Here is an 18577-nt window from a genome sequence, read left to right as displayed (position 1 = left end):
GTGTGTGTGTGTGTGTGTGTACGTGCGTGCGTGCGTGCGTGCGTGTGTGTGTGTGTGTGTGTGTGTGTGTGTGTGTGTGTGTGTGTGTGTGTGTGTGTGTGTGTACGTGCGTGTGTGTGTGTGTGTGTGTATGTGTGTGTGTGTGTGTGTGTGTGTGTGTGTGTGTGTGTGTGTGTGTGTGTGTGTGTGTGTGTGTGTGTCTTTTGAGAATGTCTTCCTGAACACCTGCTCTTGATGATACACTGGCCACCTCTCCTAAGCATGTGTCCCTCTGCCTGCTCTAAAACACACACAGGTAGGCTCCATGGGTGCAATAGCGTTCTTTTGCTATGGAACTGTATCCCTGTAGACCAGTGTCCCAAATGGACCAGTGTCCCTATGGACCACGGTCTCTATAGACCAGTGTCCCTATAGGCAAGTGTCCCTATAGACCAGTGTCCCTATGGACCAGTGTCCCTATGGACCAGTGTCTCTATAGACCAGTTTCCCAGATGGATCAGTGTCCGTATAGACCAGTGTCCCTATGGACCAGTTTCCCAGATGGACCAGTGTCCCTATAGACCAGTGTCTCAGATAGACAAGTGTCCCTTTGGACCAGTGTCACTATGGACCAGTTTCCCTATGGACCCATTTCTCAGATGGATAAGTGTCCCTATAGACCATTGTCGCTAGAGACCAGTGTTTCTATGGACCAGTGTCCCTATGCCAGTTTCCCAGATGGACCAGTGTCCCTATGGACGAGTGTCCCAGATGGACCAGGTCCTGTAGAGAGCTGTGGTGGGTTCTCTGGCTGCAGGTGGACCGACCCGAGACACGGTCTGGGACGTGCCCCCACTGCTGGTCTGGGGGCCCTGCTGCTGGTCTGGGGCCCTGCTGCTTGTCTGGGACCGGGCCCCGCTGCTAGGCAGGGGCCATGCTGCAGGTCTGGGGCCCTGCTGCTGGTCTTGGACGGGGCCCGGCTACTGCAGAGCTTCAGGGCTGATGAAGACCAGGGGACCAGAGAGGTTTGCTCCTGTCCGGCCCCAGAGTCTGAGAAAACCCAGAAACCCAGATACACGTCCCCCAAAGATATAGAAACACACCAGTCTTCTAGTTCTGTACTGTTCTAGTATTTCAATCGACATGGTCAGAAGAAACATTTGGCTGAAATCCCCCAGAAATTATCTGTGATCGGAGGAGGAGTGTTTGTATTTAAACCTATTTAACAATCATAATATGACCCGATTGTGTTCTGTACTTCTGCTTCCTGAATAATGTCACAGTCGAAAAAGTATAGTGAACGTTGTGCTTTACTTTATAAAATAAAAGTAGGTTTGTTTATGTGTTTATTTATTTGTGGTCATATTTGAATTTCATCCGTTTCAGTGTATCTGTGTATAATAAGTAATGATAATAAAATAAGTAATGTGATAAAATAAATAATGATGATAAAATAATTAATACAAATAAAATAAGTAATACAAGTAAAATAACTAATGATGATAAAATAAGTAATGATAATAAAATTACTACAAATAATAAAATAAGTAATGATAAAAAAATACCTACTAACAATGAAATAAGTATTGATAATAAAATAACTAATGATATTACAATAACTAATGATAATAAAATAACTAAGGATAATACAATCACTAATGATAATAAAATAACTAAGGCTAATACAATAACTAATTATAGTATAAAATGAGTAATGAGAATAAAATAACTAATGAGAATAAAATGAGTAATAATATTTCAATAACTAATGAGAATAAAATGAGTAATAATAATTAAATAACTAATGCAAATAAAATAACTAATAGTATGCAGGCTACTGTATAGTATGGCCACTCCCACTAGGCCCCCCTATCTCAGACTGTCTAATCTCGTCATGTTAAATATTATATTGCCTTTGGATAAACGGTCCACCAATGCATCCAACTTTATATTTATTTAGATTTAAATATTGCATTTTGGTTTTGTAAGAAAGCGATGAAATACCTTTACTTTTTAATTCCTATAGTTGGGTATTTCTTTTTACCTTTGTGGGCGTGCGTATGCAATGCTCCACATTAGAGCTGAACGACACTCAGCACTGTAACACTGCGGACGATCATGGTCGGGCCCAGCGGGGGTCCGAGCCCAGCGGGGGGTCTGCGGGTGCGGCCCTCGAGGGAGGGGTGAACAGGTTGCAGGGGGCCGTCAGCGTTGTGATACTGTACCACTCCAGCACCCAGCACCCTGTGTACAGTCTCATAGTGCAATCCCCTGAGCAGGCCTGCTAAACAGATGAGGATACAGCCAGGGATTAGGCCTCGCGTATAGCGGCGCTGGACCTGCTAATCCTGAGCTCAGACTGTCAACAACCCTGACATGTCCGGGACCGCAACTCCCACAAAATGGCCTCCTTGGGCCCCTAATCCATTGGAGCCCAACATGGGCCCGCTCTCTCTCTCTCTCTCTCTCTCTCTCTCTCTCTCTCTCTCTCTCTCTCTCTCTCTCTCTCTCTCTCTCTCTCTCTCTTTCTCCCTACCTCCGTCTCTCTTCTCTCTTCCTCCCTCCCTCCCTCTCCCCGCTCTCTTCTCTCTCCCTCCCTCCCTCCCTCCCTCCCTCCCTCCCTCCCTCCCTCCCTCCCGTCCTCCCCCACTCCCCTCTCTCCTTGAAACAAACGTTGATAGGGAATGTCTTTGTGGGGCCGTGCCTAAGCCTAATCTAATGACTCAGATGACTGGAGGGCGTACTTAGCTGGACAGCCAGTGGCTGGCTTCAAACAAACCACTAGGGCTTGAGGTTTCCCAGGGATTACCATTCAGAGAGTAAGAGGAAGGAGAGGCGGAAGGAGTAGTAGAAGAAGGAGGAAAGGGAGAGGGGGGAGGTGGTGGAGGTGGTTGGGCTGTTCAATACATTACCTTTCCCTATGAACTCCCCTGCGAGCCGCTGAAGAGAGAGGTGTAGGCTTTTGTTTTGAGTGGTGAGGTGAGACTGAGACAGAAGTGAACCATCAGGTTTGTTCCTCTTCACGCCGCCACGTCAAACCAAATCAATGTCTCAGAACATCTGAAACCTCCTGACAGAATACGCTTTAACATTACTTTATTAATATACTCAATTATATAACCATTTATTTATTTGTGTTTATATTTGTTTATAAAATACTATTATCAATACCTATATTTATGTTATTTTGATATTAGTATATATGCAGTTTAGTGGATGCACTTATTACAGTTTTTCTTGATTGTATACACACAAAAATTGGAACTATGCATACAATTCTGAAAACTTGAAGCTCATGTATCAAATACAAGACTCCAGACTGCTAAACTCTAAGCACAATTCCAATGTTTTCACATTTTTGCTAAACTCTATTCACAAATCTCATCATTTAGCACACTTGGTTCACCTGGATCACACTGACCTTCAAAGCGCAACAACTAATTACCAATAAGTCTAACTCACTTCTCACCTGTTCAAACTCAACTGGCAAAACACTCATACTACATATAGATTTGTCTTTAAGAAGCTTGTCTCATATCTGGCTGTAGGTGAGTCTTGAAACTAAGAACTCTAGTGTTTAGCATTGCAATTGGTTTTACCCCTGCAATTAGTAAGAGGTCGTTGATGCTAGTTTCAGCCACAAGGTGACAACAATAGGCTGGATTGCTTGGCGGAGCTAAGGCTGCATATGAAGGCTAGCTAATCAGGGTCAGCTGTAGCGTCAGGACCCTGCAAAGGAAGACCCGGGAAACAAAGACTAAGGGAGCCTCTCTGTGGGAGTCCCTCGAGGAAGACCAGGGAAGCCTGGTCTGGTCACATAGTATTGTAGCTATGTGTCGTACTTCACTCATCGTCAGGATTTCCACTCATAGACGAAGCCACCATAGATCCTCTGCTCGGCGCAGCAACCCATCCAATCTCTGCCATCCACCGACCCTTGCCTACACTGACCTTGAAGTGTTGGGAGGACTCTGGATCTGCCAATCAGCGGGCAAGAAGGCAGACTCCATTTCGGCCTATGTGTCCCTCATGACCCTCTTCCGGGATCTCCACTGGCTCCCTGTAGTAGCTCGCATCAGATTCAAGATGATGGTACTGGCATACAAGGCAGTCAATGGAACTGCCCCTGCCTACCTCTAAGCGTTGGTCCAAGCCACACACCCCACCTCGATCCCTCCGCTCAACTACCGCAGCTGGACGTCTGGTACTGCCATCGCTAAGAGCAAGCAAAGGTCGGTCAGCAAATGTACAACTTTTCTCTGTTTGGGACCTCAGTGGTGGAACAAGCTTCCTGCCGATGTCACGATCGCAGAGTAGCTCACCAGCTTCCACAAAAGACTCAAAACTCACCTGTTCAGAGTTCACCTCGACTCTGCATAGCCACGCAGCCCCTTCCGGCCACCATTGTATGTTGTACTTAATGAACTTGTTGTACGCACTTATTTGTAGTACTTAATTGTGTAGCATCTGCAGTAGCTGCTATCACTGCTGTACACGTGGAATGGGTTAGCCTAGCGATTATTAGTACTTGCACTTGGTTCTATGAACATATTTACTGTACTAAATGGAATGCATTTATGTAGCACTTTTCTAACCATTGGCCATTCAAAGCGCTTTACAATATTGCCTCACATCCACCATTCACGCACACATTCACACACCGAAGTCGGAGTCAACCATGCAAGGCGACAGCCACCTCGTCGGGAGCAGTTAGGGTTAGGTGCCTTGCTCAAGGACACCTCGACACTCGGAGGAGCCGGGGATCGAACCAACAGCCAACCCGCTCTACCTCCTGAGCTACTGCCGCCCGCTACGGCTCTTTACTCAACATCCACATGCTCCCACTAGGGCAAATCATGCAAAATAACAATATTGACCATCATTGCTATGCTGATGACACACAAATCTATGTATCGCTATCACCAAATGACTATCGGCCCATAGATCTGCTGTGCCAGTGCATTGAACAAGTGAAGGAATGGATGTGCCGAAATTTCCTTCAACTAAATGAGGACAAAACAGAGATAATTGTATTTGGTTCTAAAACGGAAAGGCTTAAAGTTACCCAACACCTTCACTCTCTGTCCCTGAAAACCTCAATCAAAGCCAGAAATCTAGAGGTTATCATGGATTCAGATTTACATTTTGACAGTCACATCAAATCAGTTACAAAATCGGCATATTATCACCTTAAAAATGTAGCAAGACTTAGAGGGCTCATGTCCACCGAAGACTTACAAAAACTTGTACATGCCTTTATCACTAGTAAGCTTGATCACTGCAATGGTCTCCTTACAGGTCTCCCAAAACAAACTCTGAGGAAGCTTCACCTTGTTCAGAATGCTGCTGCTAGAGTTCTAACAAAGACCAAAAAATTTGATCATATTACACCAATTCTGAAATCGTTACATTGGCTTCCTGTAGGTCAGAGAATTGATTTTAAAATCATGTTGCTAACCTATAAATCCCTACATGGTTTAGGCCCAAAATATTTAATTGATATGCTTCCACTACATCAGCCTTCTAGACCACTAAGATCCTCTGAGACCAATCTGTTAATTATCCCCAGAGTAAACACAAAACATGGGAAAGCAGGATTTAGTTACTATGCAACAAATAGATGGAATAAACTCCCAGAGGATTTAAGACTTGCCCCAACTCTGAGCACCTTTAAAACAAGACTGAAGACTTTTATGTTTGCTATAGCTTTCTGCTATAATCTTAAATACATTGCACTTTCTAAAAAGCTTTTTTAACTTTGCCTTTATTTTCTATTTTAATGCTAAAATGCATTTTTCTATTTTACCCATTTGTTTGCATATGTTTTTCTTTTACTTATCTATTATTTTATTTTATTGTATGACAATGTTTATATGTGAAGCACTTTGAGTCTGCCTTGTGTATGAAAAGTGCTATATAAATAAAGTTGCCTTGCCTTGCCTTGCCTTTTATGCAGTCAGTTCAGCTGAACATTTTACTGTATTACAGTAAGAATATAGATTTACTATACTTGTACTTGAACTGATTTCATCATTACATCCCCCGAAAGTCAGTCTAAACATTTTGTCACTGTGGTGTTTTTCATTTTACTTATCAGTGCAATTACTGAACTGTAATTTACCAAAATAGGTAACATTGAGGTTCTCCTGACAGGCCTCACTGTTTTCCGACCGGATTAATTTCACCAGTGGTGGCCCTGTCAAAATCTAATAATAAATATAGATAATTTTTTTCAAAATTACATTAATTTGTGTCTGAACGCATCTTAATTCCATATTATTTTCAGTACTTACAACATAATTCCAGAAGGAAAACCGTTTTTTTGTAAGGCTTAGCTCAGCTGAATAACACATCACAGCTAGGTTACATGGACCGGCAGGGCCAGCACTAAAAGCATTGCTACCCTTTCGCTGAAGCTGCCACCTCCCATTGGATAATACATTCGTCTGACGTCTGTAATCAGCCAATCAAATGTTGATGTGTAGTAATAGAACGACCCCAGGGCCCAGCAATATGCCGGAGCTGGCCCCCGGTGATGTCAACAGCAAATTCTGAATCGTTGACGATACAGAGTTAATAGTGAACTACTATGGCAACAGCCTTAACAGCACCTAGCAATCCTGTTTCTGATCTCCTTCGTTTGCCTTTTGCAAGTCGATCGTTTGGAGAGAAGACAGATTTAATTTCAAGAGGAAGACCCACACATACGCCTGATGGGCTGACCAAGGCCGGTAAAGGTTTTGTGCGGCACTTTACAGAGTGCAACTAGAGCCGCTATTACTGGCTAACGGCTAGCACCGTTCAGAACAACCTATTCTACTCGTGGTGTTTGTTGTTTAACATCAGTGAGGGGACATGGAACAGCGCCGGATTTAGCAGTCTTAACAGCTTCACCAAGGCAGCTTTAAAACATCGGGCCATGGGTGATGGGTGTGTTTTACTTTGCACTGTGTAGGAGCCATAATGTTGTTGTGGTACTTAAGTTCATAACGCATTTTTTTTTAATGATTTGAAACACCGATATATTGCTGGAATTTGGGCAGCAGGCTTAATGGTAATGCTTTGTGTAGATGCCACTTAATAAGCATATTAAATTAACCCGTTCACTACTACTCCTGTGGGCTTAATATTCTGGCTAGAGTAGCTGTTGTAAAATATGTGGCATAAAGGCCTACTTGTATGTTTCATTTTTGTTAATGAACTGGCGTTGCACTTGTATTATTGTCGCTATAGGCTACTTTATTGAATCCGTTGAAGTTGCGAAAGCATCCGTTGAAAATAACAATAACTGTGAACACTTGCTTTTGTGTCATGTGTGTGATGTGCAACCTGGTTGCGGAGTGACTGAAGGAAAGATCTGATGGTGATGCTGCATTACTCTAGCTCTGCGTTAAAGTGGTGTGCGTGTGCGCTGTTTTTGTTGCTGAAGATCAACTGTCATGTTGTGGATGCTATGCAGTAGCGCTTATTGTGGCTGTGTTGGCTGTATTGGCACCTAATATGAAATTTGTGTGCATGTCTAAGTGTTTGGGGGTTGGCCGTTGGTGGAGTTTGTTACTGAAGGCCCTGACTTAAACCCCACGGTACGCTACTGAATTCAGCTTGTCCTATCGTCCTGGTTCTCGTAATGTAAATTCTGATGCTCTCTCCCCACAGTTCCCTGAGTGCCCCGACGAGACGGTTGAACCCTCCACCATTGTTCCAGCCTCCTCCCTCGTCGCCTCTGTCACCTTGGAGATAAAGGAGAGGGTGCGGGCCGCCACTCTGAATCAGCCTGCCCCCAGTTCCTGTTCCCCTGACCGCCTGTTCGTTTGGCTCCCCTCCGCTCCGATGTGCTCCAGTGGGGGCATGCTTCCCGGCTCACCTGCCATCCCGGCATCCAGCGGACCCAGGAATTCCTGCAGCGACGCTTCTTGTGGTCGTTTGTTGGGGAGGATGTCCGCGGCTTCGTCGACGCCTGCCCTGTATGCAACCGGAATAAGACCGCTCGCCGCCCACCAGCCGTCTTCCTGCATCCATTGCCCATCCCCCATCGTCCCTGGTAGCATTTCTCCCTGGACTTTGTGACTGGTCTACCTGCGTCCAAAGGCCACACTGTCGTCCTCACCATCGTCGATCGGTTTAGCAAGCTGCCCCATTTCATTCCCCTTGGTAAACTCCCCTCTGCCAGGTAAACTGTGGAACTGGTCCTCTACCACGTCTTCCGCCTCCATGGACTGCCCGCAGATGTGGTTTCTGGTCGGGGGCCCCAATTCACGTCGGTCCTCTGGAGGGAGTTTTGTAGCCTAGTTGGGGCTTCCGTCAGCCTGTCTCCCGGCTTCCATCACCAGTCTAATTGACAGACTGAGAGGGTGAACCAAGCTCTGGTGAACACCCTTCGCTGCCTGGTGAACCGCAATCCGGCTTCCTGGTCCGACCAGCTAGTGTGGTTAGAGTATACGCATAACATCCTCACCTGCTCATCCACAGGCCTCTCTCCCTTCCAATGCGCCTACGAGTATCTGCCACCCCTGTTTCCCGACTTCGAGAAGGAGTCCCCCCCTCCCCCACTGCAGATGCATCTGGGACCAGGCGCGCACTTGCCTCACCAAATCCGCAGACCGCCACGCTGCGGCCGCCAACAAGCGCCGTACACCGTCCCCTGTCTACCAGACTGGCCAGAATGTCTGGCTCTCCACCCGCGACCTCCCCCTTAAGTTGGAGAGTCGTAAACTGGCCCCCAGGTTTGTAGGTCCCTTCTCCATCACTCGTGTCATTAAGCTGGAGGCGGTACGCCATCGGCTCCCTACGTCCATGAGGATCCACCCGACGTTCCACGTCTCCAGAGTCAAGCACGTCCAGGAGAGCCCCCTTGCTCCTCCTATTCCGACTCCTCCTCCCCTTCAGCTCGTCGACGGCGGTCCGGTGTACACTGTCCGGCGCCTCCTTCGCTCCCGCCGCCGTGGACGTGGGGTACAGTACCTGGTGGATTGGGAGGGGTATGGTCCGGAGGAGCGCTCCTGGATCCTGGCTCGCTTTATCGTGAACGCCCGTCTCATCTCGGACTTCCACCGGTAACATCCTGACCAGGCTGCCTCGTCTTCACGCCCACCCGCTACGGCTCCATCGGCGGATGGAGCTTCTGACCCTCCGATGAGAAGGGTGATGTCGCGTCCTCCTCAACTACTTAGGACGTGGGCTCCGTTGCTTTGGAGGAATTCTAACCCTCCCCCGGGCCCCCTCAAACCTCACAGCTTGGCCTAGGACGTCGGGAGCCGTCCCTTGCCGGGGGGGGGGTACTGTCATGGTCCGCTCCTGATTTTCCAGTTCACTTGCCTGCCACGCTGATCTCACCTCATTAGCTCAACCACCTTCACCTGTGCTCCCTCTATATAAATCCTCTCTCTCTACTCAGTCTCTGCCAGATGGTCTCTCATTACTCACAGAGCATTCCCGCAACTCCAGAACTGTTCTCCAACGCTGATCCTGCCTGTTACCGAACCCTCGCCTGTCTGACCACCTGCCTGTTGTCGAGTCCCTGCCGGCCTGTGTGCTCCCCTGTTTCCGGCTCCTCGCCTACCTGTCTACCCTCCTGATATCGACCCCTCGCCTACCCGACTACCCGCCCGCCGACAAGCCCTTGCCTGCCTGATCGCCCGCCAGTGATCGAGTCCCCACCTGTCCGACTACCCGCCGGTTACAGTACCCCCAATCTACCTGATCGCCTGCCGGTCCCCGAACTCTTGCCTCTCCCCGTTTACTCTGCCTGCCCGATCCTGATCATCGCTGCAATCAATAAACCTTTGAACTTTCCTGTCACCATTGTCAGTCTGTGCACTTGGGTTCTGCCTAACCCCCCCGTTACAGATGTATTGACAGAACAATGTTGCAGCATCAACTATAGGTGTACAGTATGACTCTAGGAAGCTGGGATTGTGAGTTTAGCCCATTGGAGCTCATTGGACAGACAAATATGCATTGTATCCTATTCTGATATGGTTGTGTCAATGCAATACGGTTTTTCTCAATCGTTTGAACACGTTTTCTGAAACTATAGCTCAATTTCTCAAAACTCTAAACACAAACCTGAGAAGAGTTAATCATTTTGTCAAAACTACACAAATTCTTCTCAAAACAGATATTTCCCACCAAACAGTAAACACAGCTATCAAATGAATATCTCTTATAGAGCATCAAAGTCTTTATACTATATGTACCACCTAATTGCAACTTTAAAAAAAAAAGCCATGTCTAAACAATTGTATACATTGGAATATATAACATGGCCTCATAAAGCCAAAACATATGTATTATTTTGATGGAAGTGTTTTGAATTAATCACATCAGTGTTTAATTGATGCTCCCTAAGAGATATCCATTTGATAGCTGTGTTTACTGTTTGGTGGAAAAAACAGTTTTGAGTAGAATTTGTGTAGTTTGACAAAATGATTAACTCTTCTCAGGTTTGTGTTTAGAGTTTTGAGAAATTGAGCTATAGTTTCAGAAAACTTGTTTAAACGATTGAGAAAAACTGCATGGTTCATTGATGGTTCATTTGTTATTTTCATGACCTCTTACGTAAGAGTAACACATTAGTAGTAGTAGTACTACTGTCTATTTATATACATATTGTAAAGGTCAAAAAATTACTTTAATGTGTGAACAATTCATTGAGCAGATATGTAAGTCTGCAGGAGGAGGGACCAGTAAGGACCAGTAAAGACCAGTAAGGACCAGTAAGGACCAGTAAGAACTAGTGGAACCACTGTCACACCTGCACGCAAAAACTGCCTCCATTGGTGTGTGTGTGTGTGTGTGTGTGTGTGTGTGTGTGTGTGTGTGGTGTGTGTGTGTGTGTGTGTGTGTGTGTGTGTGTGTGTGTGTGTGTGTGTGTGTGTGTGTGTGTGTGTGAACGTGTGCACGTTTGTGTGTTTTTGTGTGTCTGTATGTGCGTCGTCACCCGATCACCACGGAGATGTTGTTCTTGGCTAATTTGCCGCTGGACCAGGGAGCTTATCCATCTGTGTTTGTGGTTGCATTTACTCTGCACTCTCCACCAGTACCACCAGCATGTCTGTGCATGTGCACAGGGCCTGTGGTGCTGCTGTGTGCGCTTTGACTGACAGCCCCGACACACAAGAAACCTGGGATTAAAGTTGGACGAGTGTAAACAAACACCACTGCTTTAAGACGAGGAGAAGCCACCATTTTGCCTAGGTTCAGAAGCAACACCACTTTACACAGCAGAATTTCTGGCCCAAGCACTGCCTCCTGTTTAAATGTTTCATGACTCGTGTGTATAGTACTACCAGCTTAGTGTTGAGTAGCTGAATTTATTTCTGAATAGAAAACCAAAAGATTCTGCAACCCGCCCCTTTCAGCCTGTTGTTCTGTCATTCAAGTACAAGGGCGATGGCACTATCCTTCTTCTTCTGTTGGTGGTTCAAACTCTCTCATAAAGCAGGGCTCAATGGGCATCGCCCTTGCGTTGCGTCAAGACAAGCGAGAGGAGGGCGTTAGATGACCATGACGTTAACCACGTGTCAGGTACAAACCAAGGCATGGATCAGAGGGATGAATGGTGCGGACCAACTGGAAGCAAGCAGCTGTCACAGCAGAACCCCTTGGGCAGGCGACACAGAGCCCGCTCGAGGAACCAGCAACCCAAGGGCGGAGTACAGCCTGTTTCCTGTTCTTCTACCCAGGCGTTTTCATCCTTCCCAACTTGCTTCAATAGTGTCCCTCAGACGGAGCTTCAGAGGGGGTTTAGAGCGTGTTCCTCCAACGGCTGCTGCTGTTCACTAGGGCCGGCCAAGTGTGGGTTAGATGCTCACTAGGGCCAGTGTGAGTTAGATGTTTACTAGGGCTGACCCAGTGTGGGTTAGATGCTCACTAGGGCCGGTTTGGGTTAGATGTTCACTAGGACCGGCCCAGTGTGGGTTAGATGTTCACTAGGACCGGCACAGTGTGAGTTAGATGCTCACTAGGGCCAGTTAGGGTTAGATGTTCACTAGGGCCGGCCCAGTGTGGGATGGATGTTCACTAGGGCCAGTTTGGGTTAGATGTTCACTAGGGCCGGCCCAGTGTGGGTTAGATGCTCACTAGAGCCAGTTTGGGTTAGATGTTCACCAGAGCCGGCCCAGTGTGGGATGGATGTTCACTAGGGCCAGATTGGATTAGATGTTCACTAGGGCCGGTTTGGGTTAGATGTTCACTAGGGCCAGTGTGACTAAGATGTACACTAGAACCGGCCCAGTTTGGGTTAGACGTTCACTAGGGCCAGTGTGAGTTAGATGTTCACTAGTGCCAGGCTGGGTTACATATTCACTAGGGCCAGCCCAGTCTGAGGTAGACGTTTACTAGTTAGACGTTCACACGCTGACAGGTCCCCTCTTCGAAACAGATGATTGTTCCAAGAGAAAATGCACAAAGGGAAAGAAAGATGAGGAAGGGGAGCCAGTTTTGAGGACGTCTGCAGCAGCCTTGAGATTAGAGATCTAGCGTGTGATTGGTGGGAACGCGGGGAGCCCTATGGGGAGAGATGGTGAGCAGTGGAAGTGTTGGAGTGGACAGGGAGGAGGGCTGATGGCAATGCAGATATGATAGAGTGCTCTCATTCACCAAGGTAACACGGGATATGCACTAATCTCATATATTAAAGAGCTTTAAGGGCTCAGAATTAGAGGCTTTAGCCTGAGGAGGGATCCAGCCTTATCCGTAGTGGAGGAGCGGCAACAGGGAGATTAGAGAGGAAATTATTAAAACAAAGCATTAAGTCCACGCTTCATCTAGATGAGAGTTAAATGGTATTGATTTGAAACGCGGCGCCGATGTCTGTCAGGCACTGGTAGCGTACTGGGATTGGCTCCTCTGAGTTAAGAAGGGAGGAGGAGGGGAGATTATAGCCAGGACCAGCAGAAAGAGGGTGGGGGGGATTTTATTAACATTTCATGCAGCACATAAAACAATTAGGGTTGTCTGTGTGTGTGTGCCTGCGTGTATGTGTGTGTGTGTGTGCGTGTGTGTGTGTGTGTGTGTTTGTGTTGGAATGTATGTTTGCATGTGGTGAGTGTGCGTGCGTGCATGCATTTATGCATGCATGTGCGTGTGTGTTTTTGTGTGTGTTTGTGCCTGTGTGTATGTGTGTATGAGTGTGCGTGTTTGTGTGTGTGTGTGCGATCAAGGGTTCGTCCCCAAAGGTGTTATGTTTGCCTCATTGGCTAATTAAAGAAATGTCAATGGACCCCCTCACCCCACTCCCCCACAGCACCACCCCCGCGTCACACCACCCCCCATAGCACCACCTCTACCCTTTAACGCCACCCCCCCACTCACCCCCCAGCCCCCTTTTCGCTGCCTCTCCTTTGTCATCTCTAAAGTGACCGCAGAACTGTTAATAATTTGTCAGTCTCTGTTCGCTTCTTTAAGTGCCCCCCCCCCCTACACACACACACACACACACACACACGCACACGCACGCACGCACGCACGCATGCCCGCACACGCACGCACACACACACACACACACGCACGCACGCACGCACGCATGCCCGCACACGCACGCACACACACACACACACACACACACACACACACACACACACACACACACACACACACACACACACACACACACACACACACACACACACACACACACACACACACACGCACGCACGCACGCACGCATGCCCGCACACGCACACACACACACACACACACACACACACACACACACACACACACACACACACACACACACACACACACACACACACACACACACACACACACACACACACACACACACACACACACACGCACACACACACAGACTATTCTCTCATGCCTTAAGTGATGGGGATGGGGGGGTCCTTCTTGTAAGGGTCTGCCCCTCCTTGTCTCTCCATTCAGGCCCCCTCCACCTGTCCTCTTTGTGTTCTTCTCTGCTTCTATCCTCTTTCACGCTCCAGGGCCCGCGCTCCGCCTTTTCAATTTGGCCGGCCCAGCAGTGGCCCTTGGAGCCGGAGGGCCGAGGGCCCCTGAACCCAGCACTCTCCCTGTGATGTGGTGCCACGTCCGCTGGGCTGCGACGGGGGGCCAGTGTCTGCCAAAGTGAAAGTAAAGGTATCTCTGGGGACCCATCTCTGGAGCAGGACTAGGGGCAGCCTGTCTCCTTATCCTGCTTCCTTCTGCACTCCATTCTTTCCTCTTCTACCTCTCTATTTTCTCCTTCTCTCCTCCTCCCTCTCTCCTCCTCCCTCTCTCCTCCTCCATCCCTCCTCCTCCATCCCTCCTCCTCCCTGTATTTACCTCCCTCTCTCCTCCTCCCTCACTCCTCTCCCCTGCCTTCTCCTTCCTCTCTCCTCCCCCCTGTCTCCTCCTCCCTCTCTCCTCCCCCTGTCTCCTCTTCCCTCTTTCCTCCTCCCTCTCTCCTCCTCCCTCTCTCCTCCTTCCTATCTCCTCCCCCCTCTCTCTTCCTCCCTCTCTCTTCCCCCCTGTCTCCTCTTCCCTCTCTCCACCTCCTTCTTTCCTCCCTCTTGTCTCCTCTTCCCTCTCTCCTCCTCCCTCTCTCCTCTTCCCTCTCTCCTATTCCATCTTTCCTCCTCACTCTCTCCTCCTTCTTCCTGTACCTCCTTATTTTCCAGCATCTTGACCCGTTGCCATGCAGGTAACACCCTGCAACATATTCACTACTTCCTCTTCTTCCCTTCCTCCTCCCTTCTTTCTTTGTCTCCTGGCACCTGGCCAGGCATAGTTTCATGGATGGGTAGAGGGGGGGACCTGCTTCCTTGGTGCCAAATATGGAATGAAGTCAGGTTGCGGTGCAGCGGGCTGAATAAGGAATAGCATCCTCTTCCTGCTCTGTTATCCCTCTGGACCAGATCCTGCTGTCCCAGGCTGGGGGGACGGTGTGTGTGTGTGTGTGTGTGTGTGTGTGTGTGTGTGTGTGTGTGTGTGTGTGTGTGTGTGTGTGTGTGTGTGTGTGTGTGTGTGTGTGTGTGTGTGTGTGTGTGTGTGTGTGTGTGTGTGTGTGTGTGTGTGTGTGTGTGCGCGTGTGTGCGTGTGTGTGTGGGGTAGAAGTTGGGGTGCAGGTGGTACACCACTAACAGCAAAGAGGGGGGCTTAAAGACTCAGAGACCGCCGATCAGCAGAGGAGCCCAAACCACGACTCTCCTGTCTCCTTAAAGGGGGGATATTTTGCATCCAGGTGTGAGTGTGATTAGCCATTACATTACTTTCCCTGTGTTTCAGTGGGAGTCTCCATCTAGATGCATGCTTGATAGATCAGTCTACCCAGTGGACCTGAACAAATGTTGCTCATCTATCCATCATACATCTAGGTGGACGCATCCATTATTCCCTAAGGCACAGGTAAGGGCAGACTTTCTAAACTGACGCATGTGTCGTTGCTGGTTTGCAACTGGCGCAGAGTGTTCTTTTCCCTCCACCGCCATGCGCCTGTAAATTAGGGAATGTTCTTGAGCCCCAAAGGGGGCTCGGCAAAAGGAGGAGGCGTGTTCTGGCGCAAACTTTCCCTGGTGCTATTTTGCAGTTTCAGAAAACAATTGCGCCACAAACCAGGAAATACCTGGTTTAAAGTCAGTGGCGTGTTGTTCAGATGCTATTGTAAGGGTGCATGCATAATGTTGCTTGTGCACCTCGCGCATTCACTTTCCTTCTCTCATCTACCTAGCCATACATTTTTGGTAAATTATTTGGGAAAGAACAGCTGATACAGCGGTAATAAGTTGTACTTTTAAATCAATGCATCTGCAAACACCGTACAGCAAACACATATTTTCTTGACACAGACATCGTGTACAAGCCCGTAACTTTTAGGATTGATGAGTATATGATCGTGAGAAAACATTGTATTACCGCGAGTGAGTGTTACAAAAGAATGAATGAATGCGGGCGCGTGTGTGTGTATGTGTAAAATAATTAATGAATGCGGGCGCGCGTGTGTGCGTCCATCTGTTTAAACGCACACAAACTAAACACGCAACGCATAATACAGTCCATGGCAATGTATATTAACGGGGGGACACATGCATATTAGGAACACAAGTTGATAACAATAATGCATACAATACTGGTAAGAAACTTGATGTTTGTTAATTTATTGCGCATATCATTAAATAGAACCACAGTTACTGCATATTATTAGTGTGTTAAGTTTCTTTTGCCAAAATGTATTTGTGGATTTTGAAGTTGTGGAGGAAAACGCTATTCCATTTGTGAATAAGGACATATTGTTTGGCCATAAACTGAGCCATTTGAAGTTTGAAATTCATGTGGTCATGCATCTGTCTCATCGGAGACTGCAAACGCGTCAAAATATCAACTCGTCAGATTAAAATGCGCCAATGGCTCTTAAAGGGGATGGGAGATGGCACTCTCATTATTGCACGTTACGCCCAAACCACACCTACGGGTAATTAGGCTAGTTCAGACCAACCCTTTTTAGATTTGCGCCGGGCGCAAGAGTAATTTATGCGCCGGTAAAACAACAACATCGGCATAGAACCGCCCACAAAGCTACTGGCGCTTGGCGCTTCTCACTTACATTTCAGACCGTTAAAATAGGGCCCTTGGTGGCATGATATCACCCATTTAAAGGACATATAGCACAACACATGTTGGTCCTGACTGGCAACTTGTTACCTCCCTGTTGACATACTGTTTCGTCTCTGTCTCTGTGTCTCTATGTCTGTGTCTCTGTCTCTGTGTCTCAGTGTCTCTTTGTCTCCGTGTCTCTGTGTCTCAGTGTCTCTCTGTCTCTGTATCTGTGTCTCTGTATCCAGGGGTGGACTGGCCATCTGGCATACCGGGCATCGTCCCGGTGGGCCGTTGACCCAATGTGGGCCGGTCCGGTCCGCAATGTTTTGTTTTTTACTCTCTCTCTAAATTCCCTCCAATTGGGCCGCAAATGGGCTACAGAGGGCTAGCAGTGTGTGGCCAGCATCGACACATATTATTGGTCTATGTTTGTCATTGTCAATCAATCATGGGCTGACAGGCTCAGAGAGCCCTGGCAGTGCTGTCAATCACAACAGAAACCAGGGTGGGCGGGACCTCATGGCATGGGCCGGAGTCGTGGGAGTCCGCGACTCCCACGAGTAATTAATTCATATCTTAGACTTTTTCTCGCAGCTACAGATAAAAAAAAATTAATTCTCTATTTATGGTTTCACAATGACTGAGTCACATTTGAAACAAATGCGTTTCAGCTCTAATACTGCTACTGTCTGTAATATGTTTCTATTTAGATTATTTGTCAGGATATTTTGTTATTATTGTCCGAGTCTGGTTTTAACTAATGCTGGGCTTACACAAAAAGATTTTCCCATTCACAGACTAAAAACTGCAAGAGAGAAATTAGCGTTGGATCAAGTGTGATATTTAACAAGCGTTTTGTAGCTATGTAGATATGGGGTATGGAGATGCAGCGACCACAGGATGTCTGTTAACTTCCTGTTGAAGTTTCATACCTTTCTTGTCAGCAGCACAAGAGACACAAACTTGAAAAACAAAAACAAAAAAAAGCAATTTGCACTGCTATTTGCAGTGCTGTACTATTATTCGGAAGTATGTACTTGATTAAATTGTTTTAATAATTGTTTGCCGCCAGTCAGAGTTTTAACAACAATGGATAACAACACAGAGATCACACCAACAGTTGAACAGTACATACAGGGTTCTTCCCGTTCGTCTCGTCCCACCCCTAGTGCTGATAATGTAGTGGGCTGGTCTGGACAGAAAATGCCAGGGCTGAATTTTTGTCCCAGTCCACCCCTGTCTGTATCTGTGTGCTGGTGTGTCTCAGTGTCTCAGTTTCACTGTGTCTCTGTGTCTCTCTGTCTCGGTTTCTCTCTGTCTCTGTGGCTATCTGTCTCTTTGTCTCTGTGTCTCTGTGTCTCTGAGTTGTGGGCAAAAACAGGACAAATAAAGCAGTGTAGTCTTTGAAATCTTTGGCTTTGTCTTCTAAATGCCTGAATGGAAATGGACTTCTTCTTGGTATCAACATAGCAGTGATGCTGTGTGTTTCCCCCTCTAGACACATAGGGTCCTGGGACATGACCCCCTCATGGCTCTGCTGGACGGGCCCCTCATAGATCCACATCATCAGGATCATCAGGATCACCAGCCAGGCCTTTCCTGTGCTCCGTGTTTTGGTCCTGCACGGTCGTCACCATGGTGATGCATGGTCTGCTAACACTAGAACCAAACATCTTCAAAATGGTGTGCAGTATGGTGTATGGATGAAGAGCTTGATCTCATAAACTCATTCTAATAATTTCCTCTCTACTCTGAGGTCGTCTTAATGTTGGCATCTGCACATTAATTCATGAAATCAAATAGAATCGGAATCAAATTCAAATATTTGAATCCCAAAAAAAATGTATTCAAGCGTGACCAATGGCAACAACCGTTTGTGTAGCAATAGGTGTTCTTGTCCTTTTTCTGTTTTCTTCTGAATCAAATGGAAGTCATTACGACCGTGAGAGTGACGGACCCTTAGAGAAACATCTCCACTTCTCTGTTCTCCTTCATTCCCTTCAGTCACTGAGCTGGCGTCCCGTCATTCGCTCAAGGAAGAGTTTGGAATTTAAAG

This window comes from Gadus chalcogrammus, chromosome 3 (assembly GCF_026213295.1).
Source record: "Gadus chalcogrammus isolate NIFS_2021 chromosome 3, NIFS_Gcha_1.0, whole genome shotgun sequence".
Lineage (NCBI taxonomy): Eukaryota > Metazoa > Chordata > Actinopteri > Gadiformes > Gadidae > Gadus > Gadus chalcogrammus.
Note: the sequence above shows the minus strand (reverse complement) of the source record.